The following is a 15531-nucleotide window of genomic DNA, read 5'->3' on the forward strand; positions in this document are numbered from 1 at the left end:
TCATGGCTGGAATCACTCAGTTCTTGTGGGTTTTTTCGGGCTATATGGCCATGTTCTAGAGGCATTTCTCCTGACGTTTCGCCTGCATCTATGGCAAGCATCCTCAGAGGTGAGGTCTGACTTCACCTCTGAGGATGCTTGCCATAGATGCAGGCGAAACGCCAGGAGAAATGCCTCTAGAACATGGCCATATAGCCCGAAAAAACCCACAAGAACTGTGTGATCATTTTTTATTGTAGGTGAACTGTAAATCCCAGCAACAACAACTCCCAAATGAAAAAACCAATCCCCCCCCCCCAACCCTACCAGTATTCAAATTTGTGTGTATTGGGTATTTGTGCCAAATTTGGTCCAGTGAATGAAAATTCATCCTGCATATCAGATATTTACATTATGATTCCAAGTAGTAGCAAGATTGCCATTATGAAGTAGCAACGAAAATAATTTTATGGTTGGGAGTCACCACAACCTGAGGAACTGTATTAAGGAGTTGTGGAAGTTTGAGAACCACTGATGTATATCGCCTACCACAGATCTAATTTGGCAGGGGTGTGTGATACCCCATGAACCAAAAAGGTAGAAGGCCAAGGCATTGTTGAGGAGCAACTTCAGTATAATCTTCATACAATCTCCAGATGATTGACTATTTTTAATTGTGGCCAAAAGCCACTCCAACATTACCCAGGATGACTCTGGTGATTGTATGTTTTTAATGGGTTTTATATGGTTTTTATAGGGCAATGTTGAATGTTTTAATTGTATCTTTTATGAATGTGTGGCATTGAATTGTTGCCAATCTGTAACCCAACTTGCGTCACCTTAGGGCTGAGAAAAGCAGGCTAGTAATGCTGTAAATAAATAAATAAACCACAACAACAGACATGAAAATGTAGCAATGCCTCCTATAAGCACACAAGAAAGAGAAAATGGTAGAAATCCATCCAAAATCCTCTTCATTCTAGAAAGTAGTGATGAGTGGAGTGCCGCAGGGTTCCGTCCTAGGCCCAGTGCTGTTCAAAATCTTTATTAATGACTTGAATGAAGGGTTAGAAAGTGTGATCATCAAATTTGCAGGCAATACTAAATTGGGAGGAATAGCTAATACTGCAGAATTCAAAACAATCTTAACAGATTAAAGAGATGGGCCAAAACAAACAAAACAAGGACAAGCGCAAAATACTCCTCTTAGGCAGAAAAAAATTAAATGCAAAGATACAGAATGGGAGATGCCTGGCTTGACAGCAGTATGTGTGAAAAGAATATCTGAGTCATCATGGACAACAAGTTAAACATGAGCCAACCATGTCATACAGCAGCTAAAAAAGCCAATGGGATCTTGGGCTACATCAATAGGAGTCTTGTGTCTAGATCCAGGGAAGTCATGCTACCCATCTATTTTGCCTTGGTCAGACCACATCTGGAATACTGTGTCCAATTCTGGGCACCACAATTTAAGGAAGATGTTGACAAGCTGGGATGTGTTCAGAGGAGGGTGACTAAAATGATCAAGGGTCTGGAGAACAAGCCCTATGAGGAGCGGCTTAAAGAGTTGGGCATTTTTAACCTGCAGAAGAGAAGGCTGAGAAGAGACATGATGAGGGCCATGTGTAAATATGTGAAGGGAAGTCATAGGGAGGAGGGAGCAAGCTTGATTTCTGCTGCCCTTGAGACTAGGACACGGAGAGGAGATTCCACCTGAATATTGAGAAAAACTTCCTATCTGTGAGAGCTATTCAGCAGTGGAACTCTCTCCCCCGGAATGTAGTGGAGGCTCCTTCTTTAAAAGCTTTTAAACAGAGCCTGGCTGGCCATCTGATGGGGGTGCTTTGAATGCGACTTTCCTGCTTCTTGGCAGGGGGTTGGACTGGATGGCCCGCGAGGTCTCTTCCAACTCTGAGGGTCCTTCCACACAGCCACATAACCCAGAATATAAAGGCAGAAAATCCCACAATATCTGCTTTGAACTGGATTATCTGAGTCCACACTGCCATATATTCCAGTTCAAAGCAGAAAATGTGGGATTTTATTCAGCTGCGTCTAAGGGGCCTATGATTCTAAGTCAGGTTTTATTTCAGAGAAAGGCAATGGCAAAGCACCTCTGCCTAACAAAACTCTATGAAATTGACAGTGTTGCAACAAATCATCAGGTGACTTGAAAGCAGATACATCATGGGGCCCTTTCGTGTTACAAAATTACAGATAACTGGGTTTGGTGGCACAAAACCCCTATGAAAGAGAAAACCCCATATAAAAATATATTTTTGTTCTCCCAAAGAGATTCTAGGTCCACCAGCATGACTCTATGGTCAACTTCTGCTGGTCATTGGCCTTAGAATTGCAGCAGAGGTCCTAGAGAAAATTTTTTCAATAAAAACCACATTCCGGGACAGAGAGTTCCACTGGGGAACAGCTCTCACAGGTCTGGAAGTTCTTCCTAATGTTCTGGTGGAAACTCTTTTCCTGTAGTTTGAAGCCATTGTTCCACGTCCTAGTCTCCAGGGCAGCAGAAAACAAGCCTGCTCCCTCCTCCATATGACTTCCCCTCACATATTTATACATGGCCATCATGTTTCCTCTCAGCCTCTCTTCTGCATGCTAAACATACCCAGCTCTTTAATCAAACCTGTCAAAAGAAACATCCTATGGAATCCTGGTATTGGCAGTTTAGGGACGGTACTTAGAATTGTTTTCTAGAAAGCTCTCATACCTCAACAAACTGCAAATCCCAGGAGTCTACAGGGTGCAGCCATGACAATTAAAATGCAACCATTGTGCTCTAATTGTATAGTGTGAAAGGGCCTCAGGTCCATGTAAGTGCCAGAACAAGTCAGGAGGGAAAGGCTTGTGTGAAAGTAAAAAAAAACATATTAAGATGATTTTAAAAAGCTGTTTCTCCACACCTCCGACTTGAGAATTCCTAGCACTACTGCAATGGAGAAATAGCTTTCTCAACCCAGCTGATGGAACTCAATTTCACACAATCACACCCATGTAACTGACGACTCTTTCATTCCCTAGACAACATTTAGAGTGTTGCGTACAAAATGTATTTGCCTAAAGCTCAACTGGATGTGTCACTTCTGATTATCAGAGTTATTTGAGCAGTAACCATGGCTCCCCATGCTTTTCATCTCTGCCCCTCCCTAGTGAGAAAGCAACTACTACACTAACATTAAGTATGCTTCTCAGTTTCCAAGCTTGATAAACTGGTATCTTACTTGCTGCTTTCTATTGCAGATTTTATGGAGTCATAAAATGAATACATTTGATTAGCAAGTCAAACAAATTCATGTTGCATACTAGCTACACAATATCAGTCATGGGGTTTCTAATGAAGCCGCATATAAATAGGTATCCATAAATAGAATGGCAGGATGAGTAAAGGTCCTCTCATCCATCAACAATGGTCATGCTGGCCAATGTTGATGGCAGCACCATCTGCAACTGCGACATGATCCCTATCCTAGAGGATTTAGTGGGTTTGCAATATATGTATATCAAGTCACTGAACTCACACGGCCTCATAATGATAAGATGGCTAATGTTTTAGCATATCCAGTGGACCATGAATTATGCATCTGTGGATTCAATCATGCATAGCTTGAAAATATATTTTTCTAAAAAAACAAAGAAAACTTCATTTTGACATTTTGTATAAGGAACAGCATTTCACTATGCTGCTGTATACAATGAGGCTTGAGCATCTATAGAAGTTGGTATCCACGGAGGTCTAGGATCCAAACCACAGCAGACACCAAGGGCCCAGTGTATAGAACATATCATCTAAATAGAACAGAAAGGGAATGGCCCATACAACTGTCTTTTAAAAAGTGTAAATGAGCTATAAAAGAAGTATAAGAGAGGTGGCTCATGCTACACAAATGCAACCTGCATTTAAAGATCTTTCAAAGCTACCAAAACAAACTCCTCTCTGTGCCTATTCCACATTGATAACTGAAGATGTGGCTCTCAATGAGACATGCCACATTATCACAGGATGTCTACACCTTACACCACTGAAGAAATTATACTGCAACCAGCAAGCCAATGCCTTAAATCAAGAAATAGCTTCCTAAGATCTACAGAGATATTCACAGGAACACCTCAGCAAGTGAGAGTCCAAAAGTGGCAGGCTAAAACCCAGAACCTCAATCAGTGGCTGATTGGGGATGGAAAACTCCCTCCTGGGCACACAGAAGAGTGGATGACCTGGAAGGTGCTGAACAGGTTGTGCTCTGGCACCATGAGATACAGAGCTAACCTTAAGAAATGGGGCTACAATGTGGAGTGCATGACATGCGAGTGTGGGGAAAAGCAAACCACAGACCACTTACTATAATGCAGTCTGAGCCCTGCCACATGCACCATGGAGGACCTTCTTGCAGCCACACCAGAGGAACTCAAAGTGGCCAACTTCTGGTCAAAGGAAATTTAGTACAATGCCAAGTCTTTAACTTTGTGGTTTTTGTATGCATTATAACTCCATTCTCAATTTGCTTCTGACACAATAAATAAATAAACTGATGCCTTCTTTGAAAAAGGGACCAAACCTCACGGACTAAAAGATCCTTAGCAACGGAAGAAACTTAACCATCTGAAAATAGGTTTTCCTAACCAAAAGCAATACAATCATCAACTGTTACATTTTAGCACATGTTTGGTTGGCAGCCCCTTGCACATATACTCTGATATATTGTTTCACACTACGCAATTATAATGTTATAATTCAACTTTAAGTGTCCTGGCTGTATCCTAGGAAATTCTGGGAGTTGCAATGTAAAGAGAGATCCTTATAATTCACACCCATAGAGCTATATTGCCTCAACAAACTACAAAGAAAAGATTCCAGAGAGCATAGCCATGACAGCTGAAGGAGAGTCATAGTGCTCATATGTAGTGTGGTTAGATTTCAGAATGATTGCAGACAGAAACTTTATTTTAAGTTAACCAATGCTTTCCAGAGTTTTACAAAATTACTTTTTGAACACAAACCTCCATAAACTACAACTTGTCCAATGCTCGGCAGCCAGATTAATAACCCTGGGCGAATTACAGAGAGCGGTCAACCCTCCAGTTTAAGGAGCTCCACTGGAGATACGGCCTACCTTCGTGACCCTATCTCCTTCCATGAACCGGCCTGATCTCTTCAATCCTCGGGGGGAGGATCTCCTTTCGCCCCTGCCACTTTTACAGGCTCATCTTCTGGGAACAAGGGAGAGAGCCTTCTCCGCTGTGGCCCCCCAACATTGGAACTCATTGCCCGATGAGATAAGGCAAGCCCCCTCCTTAGATACCTTTAAGAAGGACCTCAAAACCTGGGTCTTCCTCTGCGCCTTAGAAGAGTAACCGCACAACTAGACATTGCTGATAATCGTCAACATTTATTCCTACAGTACACTTTCCCATGCTGTTTCTAACCCCCCCCCCCGCCTTTTTTAATGTGTTCTCCCTTACAAATAATCCGCTCCATTCTTATCTCACCCTGAGTTTTTAGTATTTTACTCTGTACATGTGGCCTGCTTATTGTCACTAGGATTGTGGTTGACTTTTACTGTATTGTATATTGTTTATTCTCATGTTTTATGAATTTTATTGCCTTGGTTTTATTTTATTTTATTGTAATGTGTTGTGCTTGGCCTCATGTAAGCTGCCCTGAGTCCCCGTTGGGGAGATGTTGGCGGGGTATAAATAAAGTTTATTATTTATATTATTATTATAATCCCCAACCACTATGGCCATTTGTACTCTGAGAAATCAGAAGTACTACATGAGTAGTGTGGTTGAAGGCTTTCATGGCTGGAATCACTGGGTTGTTTTGTATGGCCATGTTCCAGAAGAATTATTTCCTGACATTTTGCTCAAATCTATGGCAGGCATCCTCAAAGGTTGTGAGGTCTGTTGGAAACTAGGCAAGTGGGGGTTTTTTGTTCTTTCAAAGAGATTGCAACATTCACACTTGCCTCAAACTTCCAACATTCACACTTGCCCCTGGACGTTCCACAGATATATAAACCTCACTTGCCTAATTTCCAACAGACCTCACAACCTCTGAGGATTCCTACCATACATGTGGATGAAACGGCAGGAAAGAATGCTTCTGGACCATGGCCATACAGCCCAGAAAACACACAGCAATCCAGAAATTGATATGTTTCTGTGGTTCTAACACCACATTTCTTATCCACATCTCCCTATGAACTAAGGTAGAGAACAACAACAGATTAAAATAGAACATATTAACATCAGCTCAAAAAGCATAAACTAGTTAAAAACACATAAGCCAATGCATTTTAAAACAATCAGTCCATAGCCTAAAAATCATAATTTAAAAAATCCCAAAATTTTCTAGGTAGACACAGTAGTAGAAACTAGTCTTTAATGCTCTTTTAAATTCAGTCAGCATATTCAGCTACTGAATCTCTTCCAGCAGGTCATTCCACAATCTGGGGCAGCTGGAGGAAAAGGTCCTCTGGGTGATAGTTGCCAAACTAGTCCTTGTTGACTGGAGCAACTGTTCCCCAGGGGACCTCACAGGGCGGATTATACAGGAGAAGGCAAACTGTAGGTGACTTTGATTCAAACCATATAGAACAGTGGTTCTCAACCTGTGTGTCCCCAGGTGTTTTGGCCTACAACTCCCAGAAATCCCAGCCGGTTTACCAGCTGTTGTGATTTCTGGGAGTTGAAGGCCAAAACATTTGGGGACCCACAGGTTGAGAACCACTGATATGGGGCTTTTAAGCAGACTAGAAAGCTTTATTAAATCTGCTGTACTGACTACAGCATTAATGAATTATCCCATCATCACATTGATATGTACACCCAACTTATTATAGCCTTCCATGTTGACTAATTATGGGACTGTCCTATAGGATGATAGGATTTGTAGGGTTTAAAAAAAATAAATTTAGGATTCTCTACCAGGGAGCTCTGTGATTCACCAAGCTAGAAATCCCAGGAATCTGGAGGGTGAAGTCATATTTTCTGTCCCACTTACTGTAAATGTGACTTGCTACAACAGAAAGTCAAGCAGCAGCTTCTTCTGCTTATTCTTGAAGAAAATAGTAGCCCCAAAGATGGTTCATTTCCCTCCCCCTTCATAGCTGCAATCCTTGTACGCAAAGCTTTAAAAACAGAGGGCCTTTGATAAGGAAAAGATATCCTCCCATGACAAATAACCCACAAGAATGATCAGTTCCCGCAAGATGAACAGTGGGCAGCATTTCGCAAGTAACAGCACGCTAAGAACCCTGCAATGACAGAAGATCAGAAGGCTTTCTCGTCACTTCCAGACATGCACAGGGGCATGACATCTTGTAGCCTTTAAGAGGGACTATATATCTAAGAAAATGTCAGTGAAACTAGTCCCCAAAGAGGAACAAATATGGGGTTATGGAGACAGCTCATAGTGGATAAGTAAAAACTTAGTTCAAGAGTGAAGTGGCGCTTGGAAAACAATTGCTTAACTGCTACAACAGAAAATCACACCTTGTACTCTCTGAAAGCCTCCAATCCCACATGTATGGGCCTGTCCTTGCATCACAATTGCTTACAGCTAAAATGCTTTCAAGAATCACCTTTTGTCCTACTTTTACATCTGCTTTTATAATGTTCAAGTTTCTTCTCCTCTCACTTTTCTCCTTATTTTCGGCTTACTTCCAATATTCCAAATTGTATAAAGCCAGTCCTCTGTATCCACATATTTTGCATCCACAAATTCAACTATACATTGTTTAATGTATAGTTTTGGGTTTTAATTCCCACCAGCCATGGCCAATAGGGTTATTGACAAGTGATCTTGGAATCTAAAATCCAAAACTCCTTAGAGAGCCAAGGTTCCTCACTCCAATCTGGAAATGGTGATTTATATTGTTTTCCCCCTATGCATATACTCACTCCATATTTCAGAAAGAAATATGTGCCTGAACATGTATCTTTATATACAGTAGATCTCACTTATCCGACCTTCACTTATCCGACATTCCATCTTATCCAACTCGCTTATCTGATGCCCCCCTTTTCCTCCAGCATTTCTCCTTCAATTAAAGGAAATACATGGTTTCAAAACACATACCCTCCCCTGTCAACCCCCCCCCCCCATGGCATTTTTTTTAAATTAAGCACACCATTTTACTATGCCATTGCATATACAGTTCTCTACATCAGGCATGGGCAAACTTTGGCCCTCCAGGTGTTTTGGGCTTCAACTTCCACAATTCCTAACAGCTGGTAAGCTGGATAAGATTTCTGGGAGTTGAAGGCCAAACATCTGGAGGGCTGAAGTTTGCTCATGCCTGCTCTGCATGTACCAGGATACACAGGATCCTTGTAAAAGTGAAAACCATGAGTAAACTGTTACTTTTAAAGCTGAGAGAACACTTAATCTGAGATTTTCCAGGTCTTCCAGCACAATTTCCACTAGAACAGGCATGGGCAAACTTTGGCCTTCCAGTTGTTTTGGACTTCAACTCCCACAATTCCTAGCAACCAGTAATTGAAGTCTGAAACAACTGGAAGGCCAAAGTTTACCCATGCCTGTGCTAGAAGATAACAATAAAATCAAACTGAATGACCTAGACCCCATCTACACTGAACATTTCATGCAATGACAAACAAATATTGAAGAAATCAGTTTTGCTGTATAGATTACACAGGAAATACTAAAACACATTGAGGCCCAGAGGGTGATTACACAAACCACAAAGCACTGAGGCACATTAAAGGCTTTCTTTTGTGTGCTTTTGTGGGAGTCTGTTGTCTATATTTGGAAAGTAGTTTCAAATTCATTAAATGGCTATGTAGATGGGGCCTAGAGATCCTAGAGAAGTGTTCTCTCTACAAATCTCTAGGTCCTGGAGAAGGCTGACCACGAGAGGATCTAGGATAAAATTTCTCAAACTGTGCTCCTCCAGATGTTTTGAAATTCAGCTCCCACAATTCCTAACAGCCAGTAAGCTGTCTGGGATTTCTGGATGCTGAAGTCCAAAACACCTGGAGGAGCACAGTTGAGAAACATTGATCTAGAGATCCTTAGAAAGAACATTTAAATCAAATCTGAGAATAATCAAATCAGCAGAAGACAAAGCCACAAATGTGACTTAAATTGGGACGTGAGCACCCATGGATTTTTTTAAATTAACAGACAAACCACAAACCAAATCCAAGTGGATGCCAAGGGCCCATTCTACAAAAGCAAAAGTTGCTATGAGTTTTGCGGGCTGTATGGCCATGTTCTATAAGCATTCTCTCCTGATGTTTCACCCACATCTATGGCAGGCATCTATTGGAAACGTTTCCAACAGACCCTTCAACCTCTGAGAATGCCTGCCATAGATGTGGGCGAAATGTCAGGAGAAAAGCTTCTGGAACATGGTCATACAGCCCGAAAAACTCACAGCAACCCAGTGGTTCTGCCCATAAAAGCCTTCAACAAGACAAAAGCAAAAGTGTTTCAACTCAGTTAACTCAGTAGAAGGAAGAGGAAGGAAGTGGGCAGAACCTTGCCCTCCCAGTAGGTGTACGCAAAAGCAAACTGGTGCAGCCTCTCCCAGCTTGTCCCTTCCTCCACATTCCTAACTTTTGCCATCATAACCACACATGTACCTATTTTCCCCTATGAAAGGTTGGAGGACCCTAGGTAAATGGGCTCTGAAACCACTCAGGAAAATGATATTATTTTTACAGCATTTAGAGGAATTATTTTTAAAGTACAACTTTCATATTGGGCCAATAATAGGAGATTAGGAAATTTGTGATTCCCAACAGTGACCATCCCAGTCCCAGTCTATTCTTACGTCAATCATGGCATAACTGATCTCTTGCACCACAAGCAGATAAAGAGGCTGAGCCATAAGGAAGCCTAGAAGAAATTGAGTAATGAAGAAAAGTCCTCATTAACTAAAGAAAGTAGAGCTGTTCTCAGCATTCAGGTGTACAGACAGTGACAAGAAAGAGCCAAGCAGCAAGCCCAAACTTGTAATTCCAACCACTTGCCTCTTCAGAGAAATGGCAAATATCCATCAATATTAAGGGTTGCCATCTTATTGGGTTAGCCCTGCTGCGCTTGTAACATTTCTCAAAAACAGATGTTTTACAAGCAGGACTTTTCCTGAGCAGATGAATAATAAACAACAGCAACCGGAAGCACAGGGTGAGAGGGCTCAGTTACAAAATGTGGGCAACTCTATGCAGAATGTCTGGTTTTCCAATACCACTGGAAACATTTATGAAAACTATCAATGACCTTAGCAAACTCTTATCTCTGGCCTGCCTCCAATCTGGAGATATAAACCAACCTTTCAAGGTCCTCATAACAATTCCTGATAGACAAAGCCTCTCTGGCTCTAAAATGTGAAAACAAACTCATCTTTCAGGATTGTCTAGCAATTACTATTAGAGCCCCTCTGCCTCTAACAGGAATATAAACCTCCTTTTTAGGATTGTTATAATATGATAGACGGGTTTGTTATGCCTCTGAGATGGGAACGCAAACCTATCTTTCAGGATTGCGGTAACATATACAGATGGATGAGGCCTTCCTGTCTCTAAAATGGGGAAAGAAATTTACCTTTCAGGATTGTCTAACCATTACTCTAAGAGCCTCTGTGCCTCTAAAATAGGAATATAGATCTCCCTTTGAGGATCATGGTAACATTACTGATAGACAGGGTCTCTCTGCCTCTTAAACAGGAATATAAACTTTCCTTTCAGGGTTGCTATAATAATTACTGATAGGCAAGGCCTTCTCTGCCTCTGAAATGAAAATACAAACTGAGCTTTTAGAGTTTACAGAACGCACAAAAATATAGATTGTATTACACTATGTAACAAAATTGATTTTTTTTTCTGTTCCTGGTTTGAAAGTATTAAAGGTAAGTCTAACATTAAGTCTAATCGAGTCTGACTCTGGGAGGTGGTGCTCATCTCCAAGCTGAAGAGCTGGTGTTGTCCATAGACACCTCCAAGGTCATGTAGCCAGCATGACAGCATGGTGCACCATAACTTTCCTGCTGGGATGGTACTTATTGATCTACTCACATTTGTATGTTTTCAAACTGCTAGGTTGGAAGAAGCTGGGCTTAACAGCAGGAGCTCACACCACTCCCCGGTCAGCAAGTTCAGCAGCTCAGCAGTTTAACCTGCTTCACCACCAGGGCTCCAGTGATAGTGTAATTTCCTGTTTAATTGTGTGGTATTTACTTTGAAAGAAGTTTTTATACTCCAAAAACTTCATTTTTGTGTCACAAACTATGTTGAATTGGTTGAGAGTCAATGACATATTCATTGAAAAACTATCACAAAATGTGCTGCAGGATGTCACGCAAAAACAAAGTTTGTACAGTTTAATAAACTTGTTCCATGTTGTTATGATAGAACCAATTAGGAAATGAGATGTATCACTCAGGAACAAAAACATGTTACATAAAGTTATTAAAGATTTAAAGTAGTTTAGTTTAATATATTGAAATATTGTTATTAAAATTTATTAAAGTGTTATAAAGTAGAATATACTATATGCTTTAAGTATATAGAATATACCTGTTACATCTCTTATAGACTACTGCAACGTGTTCTACGTGGTGCTGCCTTTGAAGACTATTCAGAAGTTTCAAGTAGTCCAACGAGAGGCAGCCAGATTGCCCACCAGAGCGGAGTATGAGAAGTGCACAACCCCCCTGTTACACCAGCTCCACTGGCTGCCGGTCTGCTATTGAGCCCAATTCAAAGTGCTGCCTTTGGCCAATAAAGCCTTAAACCAACGGTTCTCAGCCTGAGGGTCCCCAGATGTTTTGGCCTTAAACTCTCCAAAAACAGTTAGTAAACTGGCTGGAATTTCTAGGAGTTGTAGGCCAAAATACATGGGGACCTACAGGCTAAGAACTATTGCCCTAAACAGTTCTGACCCAGCTTACTTGTTTGAATGTATCTCTCTCTATGAACCACCCCAGAGATTAAGAGCTTCTGGGGAGGCCCTGCTCTCAGTTCCACCTCCTTCCCAAGCACGATTGGTGGGGATGAAAAACAGGGCCTTCTCAGTGGTGGCCCCTCGGTTATGGAAATCCCTCCCCAGTGAAATTAGATCAGCTTCCTCCCTCCTGAGCTTCAGAAAGAAATTGAAAACTTGGCTATGGGGCCAAGCCTTCAGTGCAATAGGTCGCAATGGAGTAAGCGTAATACAATTGGAATGGCTCCTGGACTAAGATTTTGGATTTGTGTGATTTTAATGGTTGATTTTAAAGTATTAATGTAACATATTAATATGTTACAATTTTTTAAATTTTTATTATTTTAATATTTGTGTTTCTTGTTGTATGGCATTGAATACTGCCAGCTTGAAAGCCGCTCTGAATCCCCTTCAGGGTGAGAAGAGTGGTGTGTGTGTGTGTGTGTATAGATAGATAGATAGATAGATAGATAGATAGATGTAAAAATGTATTGTTCGTTTGTGGAATTAACATAACTCAAAAATTCCTGGATGAATTGCCGCCAAATTTGGCCACAAGACACCTACTAACCCAAGGAGTGACCATCACTCAAAAAATGATTTTGTCATTTGGGAGTTGTAGTTACTGGGATTTATAGTTAACCTAGAATAAAAGAGCATTCTGAACTCCACCATTGATTAAATTGAACCAAACGTGGCACACAGGACTCCCATGACCAACTGAAAACCCTAGAAGGGTTTGGTGGGCATTGACCTTGAGTTTGGGAGTTGTAGTTCATCTACAGAGATCACTGTGAACTCAAACTATGATGGATCTGGACCAAACTTGTCACGAATACTCTATTTGCCCAAATATGAACACAGATAGAGTTTGGGGAAAATAAACCTTGACATTTGGGAGTTGTAATTACTGGGATTTACAGTTCACCTACAACCAAAGAGCATTCTGAACCCCACCAACAACAGAATTGGGGCAAACTTCCCACACCGGACCCCCATGTCCAACAGAAAATACTCAAGGCCATCCAGTCCAACTCCCTTGACCAGGGCAAGAAAACGCAATCAAAGCCCTCCTGACAACAAACCATCCAGCCATAGATATAGATAGATTGATATGATTCACACACACACACACACACACATATAGTATTATAGATTTGAAAGGGACCCCTAAAGAAGGACAATTATATATTGCATGTTCCAGAGTAGGCAAACCAGACAATCTCCACATCAACACTGACAAAGAAACAACAAGAAATACTGTATACCCACAAGCATAAAGAAATGGCATATATTAGAAACCAGTACTTTCTCATTACTTTATTTTCCAGATCACCAGAATGGGCCACAGCAATGCATGGCAGGGGACGGCTAGTGTGTATGTGTGTATGTATGTATGTATGTGTGTGTATATATATATATATATATATATATATATATATATGATAAAGGTTTCCCCTTGAGATTAAGTCCAGTCGTGTTCAACTCTGAGGGTGGCACTCATCTCCATTTCTAAGTTGAAGAGCTGGCGTTGTCCGCAGACACCTCCACGGTCATGTGGCCAGCATGACTGCATGGAGCGCTGTTACCTTCCCGCTGGAGCAGTACGTATTGATCTACTCACATTTGTATGTTTTTGAACTGCTAGGTTGGCAGAAGCTGGGTCTAACAGTGGAAGCTCACCCTGCTCCCTGGATTCGAACCACTGACATTTCGGTCAGCAAGTTCGGCAGTGCTGTGCCACAGGATGGGGGGGCTCCATATAAATATGTAATAGGGAAGGAGGGTGGCAAGAACAAATAGAAAAATGCAGACCTGAAGAAGACAACTAAAATACAGGGGTCTTAAATACATATAAACCTCCGCCCTATTGTTTTGCAACCCCAAAACACAGATTGGATTCTAATTCTTCAGCCTAGCTTTATAGGAGACCCCAACTGTGCAAGGCCCTGGTACTCAGAGTGCATGCACACAACTGGAATAATACAGATCAATACCACTTTCACTGACACGGTTCATGGGAGTTGTACTTTGTCAAGACCTCTCCTAAATGGGTGCTTTCCCAAACTACTGTTCAACAAGCATGGAGTGTCTTCTCAAGGAGGCATAAAAGGTCTAAAGTCAACCAAAAGAGCTTCTCCTTCCTTCCTTCCTTCCCTCCTCCCTCTCTTTCAGAGGCCCCTTCCACACAGCTGAATGATCTGCTTTGAACTGGGATATATGGCAGTGTGGATTCAGATAACCCAGTTCAAACCCGATCTTGTGGGATTTTCTGCCTTGATATTCGTGGTTATGTGGCTGTGTGGAAGGGCCTTGACCCAGAGAGTTCGAAGGCGCAACAAGAACTTTTCAGAAACTTTCAAAACTTACCTCTCGCCTTTAAGAAGAAGGCAGCAGATCACGCAGAGGATGGAAGGAGGGAGGATACCACTCTCCGCCGCCTCCGTCTTTTACTTTCCTTTTCTCCTTCCTTCCTTCCTTCTCTCCCTCCCTCCTTCTTTCTGATTCGCTCACGCCGGGTTACCTGGCGAGGCCTGGGCTCACCTTTGGAGAGCAGGGAAAGGAGGCGGCCACAAGGCCTTGCTTGGTAATCGCCGAGGGAAGCCCTGGGCTCCTGCGCCTTTAAGAGCCGTTTCCTAGGCAGCCATTCAATAGGTTGAGAGTTGTTTGGGGTTTTTTTTTTCCTCTTTTGAAAGCCAGAAGTTCGTCCTCCCGCTTGTTGTCGAAAGCAACACCTTTTGAGATATTTTAAAGGGCTCCTGCGCCTTTAAGAGCTGCTTTCTAGGCAGCCATTCATTAGGTGAAGTTTGTTTCCTTCAGCCAGCAAAGGAAGGGAAGCCAGAATCTTGGGGTCCTTCTAGGCCCCTTTCCACACAGCAGTATGAGATTCATATTGAACCAGATTATATGGCAGTGTGGACTCAGATAATCCAGTTCAAAGCAGATATTGTTGATTATTTGCCTTGATATTCAGGGGCCCCTTCCACACAGCTGAATAAAATCCAACATTTTCTGCTTTGAACTGGATTATACTTACTTAGGCGATCCCTCATTGCCCCAGTAGGATAGTCTTCCAGGATCAGTGACCTGGCACAGGGTCCCTAGGTGACTGTGGAGTCATCTGCATCTTCTCCCACAATAAGGGCATTGGTTTCCAGGTGGAAGGTGGTCGTGGTTGGCTGGACGCACCTTCCTCTTGGCACGTTTCTCTCTTTCACCCTCAAATTCTACAGCACTGCTGGTCACAGCTGACCTCCAGCTGGAGCGCTCAAGGGCCAGGGCTTCCCAGTTCTCAGTGTCTATGCCAGAGTTTTTAAGGTTGACTTTGAGCCCATCTTTAAGTCTCTTTTCCTGCCCTCCAACATTTTCCGTTCTTGAGTTCGGAGTAGAGCAACTGCTTTGGGAGACGGTGGTTGGATATCCAGACAACGTGGCTGGTCCAGCGGAGTTGATGGCAAAAGACCATTGCATCATCACGGGGACCTGCACCCTACACCACTGGAGAAATTACACTGTTGAGCCAGTATTGCACCCCCTGACATCTGCCAGGAAGTAGCAGCCAATAGTGAAAGGCAGTGACATCTCCA

General features: G+C 42.1%; 1 protein-coding gene across 2 annotated transcripts in view; it reads right to left on the reverse strand.

Moving 5' to 3' along the window:
• ARAP2 (ArfGAP with RhoGAP domain, ankyrin repeat and PH domain 2) overlaps window positions 1–14565 on the reverse strand; it is a 155803-nt gene extending 141238 nt beyond the window's left edge. For both annotated transcript variants that reach the window (XM_067469010.1, XM_067469009.1), the window contains exon 1: window positions 14315–14565. The gene's annotated coding sequence lies outside the window, so the exon portion shown is untranslated. The remainder of the gene's footprint in view (window positions 1–14314) is intronic.
• Between the last annotated feature and the right edge of the window lie 966 nt (window positions 14566–15531).

The sequence above is a fragment of the Anolis sagrei genome, chromosome 5 (assembly GCF_037176765.1).
Source record: "Anolis sagrei isolate rAnoSag1 chromosome 5, rAnoSag1.mat, whole genome shotgun sequence".
Taxonomy (NCBI): Eukaryota; Metazoa; Chordata; class Lepidosauria; order Squamata; family Dactyloidae; genus Anolis; species Anolis sagrei.